Raw genomic sequence first — 2,846 nt, forward strand, 5'->3', positions numbered from 1 at the left:
ATTTTCTGTAATGTGGAACATACAAATATATATATGAAGGTAAATGGAATAGCCTAAAAAAATTTAATAGTACGTATAGCCTACTTTACTGTCAAATGAGTGACTCTGCTTAATTTACGAATATGATGTAGGCCTATCAAACATGAAAGCACCTAAAAAGATCCAGGCTATCGATTTGTTCAGTACCTATCGTAGTTGCTAAGATTGCATTAAAAACAACAAAATTCTTGTGCCATTTGCAGTCAAACCAATAGTTAGAGATGATTTGTTTAGATCTTCATTTGTCAAAATCAGAGGCATGCAGCATATGATTGATTGATTGAATCTTTATCCTCGGACTGGGAAAGCTTCTTGCAGAGCTTAATCCTGGCAGTTTCGCATACTTGTAGAGGCTTTGAATCACTGACACAGGCCCGGTCACCGAGATTGACAGAGTGAAGTTTCCGATTGTTGAAGTCTTGTTGCCGGGAAACTATTCCATCCATTAGATGCCGCTGAATAGAGAGCAGTCCTTAACGTGCGTTGCTTAAGCGCACACCCTGAGAGTCGAACCAGCGCCGCTTGATCTTGAAGCTTCTTCGTTCCAGAAGTGACGCGCTAACCATAAGTGCATAGCCCATGAGAAGTTCTTCCCATTTATGTGGTCGCTTTGTAGCATTTTGAAAAACAATCAACAATTTTTTTGTGCCATTTGCAGTCAAACCAACAGTTACTATATGCAAGGGCTTGGCACCATCATTGACACCTTGAAAAATCTCGAAAGTGAAGGATACGGTATATGTGAAAAAAATCTCAAAAACTGGACACTTTGAAAACAAAAACAATGAGATACGTAGGCACAGGGCTGCGATTTTTGCCTTTTTCGGTGACGAGGTCACTCGACACGCGCCATCACTATTCGACAAACGCCGTGCCTTACAAAAAAAAAAAAGGAAAATAAAAAGGTAAAAAAAACTGAGAGGGGACTAAACGTCGTCAGGTCGAGGAACAATCGGGGGGGGGGAGGGGGCATCATGTGATGCAATCATAAGAGTGCTGACTTACGTAAACTTTCTTGCGCCAGGTACTTCAAAGCAAGGTCTAAATGTGACGCTTCACACGAGAAACTCCCAAGGCGTCAGCGCCGCCATTTTGAACACTGCGAGAGAATGCTTTGATCGAAGTTCCAACGCCTGGCATCAAACATTTCGCCACACACGTTTTGTGCTATTCGACACAGCGGGTTTCTTTTATAGATAAAATAACCGAAGTAGGCTACTTTAATTGTCAACGTGTTTGCAAGTTTGTATTTATGTCTGACTTATGCACTTGTTGTTCCAAGCTTGCAGAAATGTTTTGCAATGTGAATAAGGAATAGTAGACAGATAAACACGGTTGCAACTTGACTTCCATCCACTAAAAGGTTTTCTGTGATTACGTAATGGGCGATTTTGCATTCACAAAAGCACACAACCCAGCTGGCAAAACCCGTCGTTTTTACATTGATTCAACGTCTGCAGATGTTGAATCGAAAAAACGAGAAGCGAAAAATATACTAGAGTAGTCTATCACGAGTCATGACCGCACTGTTTGATTTGTAGTGATGTACCAAAAGTAGCGATACGCACGCTTTTACGTTAAATAACTCAGGAGGAAAAGTAAGTTAATTTTGGGTTGATTCAACGTTCGAGTCAGCACAAATCTCTTTAATTTTTCTGGCGGGTTACATTGCGTACCCAAATAGCAAAAATCATCATTTTTACATTGATTCAACGTCTGCAGACGTTGAATCGAAAAAACGAGAAGCGAAAAATATACTAGAGTAGTCTATCACGAGTCATGACCGCACTGTTTGATTTGTAGTGATGTACCAAAAGTAGCGATACGCACGCTTTTACGTTAAATAACTCAGGAGGAAAAGTAAGTTAATTTTGGGTTGATTCAACGTTCGAGTCAGCACAAATCTCTTTAATTTTCCTGGCGGGTTACATTGCGTACCCAAATAGCAAAAATTATCATTTTTGCATTGATTCAACGTCTACAGACGTGAAGTCAATGCAAAAATAACGAATTTTGCTGCCTGCGTAACAATGCCCAAGAAGAAATTTAAGTTTGTTTTACATTAATTTAACATCTAGCGACTTTGAATTATCATAAAATAACGTTAATTGTTCAACCAGGTACCGGTAACAAATTAATATCTCACTGCGAGATGATTGCCTCGATTTACGTTTACACTAACATAATTTCGGCACAATTGAGATACCGCGAGCAAACACGAGTCTGTTTGATAAAGAACTAGCTGTCAGAATCGGAATCATAAGACGCTGTATGGGAGGATGAGGTTGTCGCGTCATCACTGAAATACTTGAAGACGCAAAACTGCCCGTTCATGAACGCGCAATGCCATTTGATCAGAATCATTATTTTTCTTTTCTGCCGAAGAACCGTTTATCTAATTTCGTATTACTTTTTTAACTTGACCCCGTAGCTTTTCTAATTCCGATTTGTTTCCGTCATAAAATTCTTTACAAATTTTGCAAAATACCACACTAATAGCAGGTAAATTCCACTTTTTAACTGTATCTTCTTTCACCATAATTTATATTTGCAACGACATCGGTAAACAATAAGCATTCGATGAAAGAATAACATTTGCGTAACAATTAAGCCAGTATTCGTAAGGTGGCAAACTTTTTACAGTTCACAAGAGCATTGTCGGCGCATAAAATAACTTGCGTGATGCTCTGGGCTACCGCCGTGTGACACGCAATGAAGAAGCGCATAAAATTTCGTTTGATTAAACATTAAAGCATACGGCAATTGTCGCAGCAATCTAAGGTGTGTTGATTTGGCGACTGCAATGT

This window comes from Aplidium turbinatum, chromosome 7 (assembly GCF_918807975.1).
Source record: "Aplidium turbinatum chromosome 7, kaAplTurb1.1, whole genome shotgun sequence".
NCBI lineage: Eukaryota > Metazoa > Chordata > Ascidiacea > Aplousobranchia > Polyclinidae > Aplidium > Aplidium turbinatum.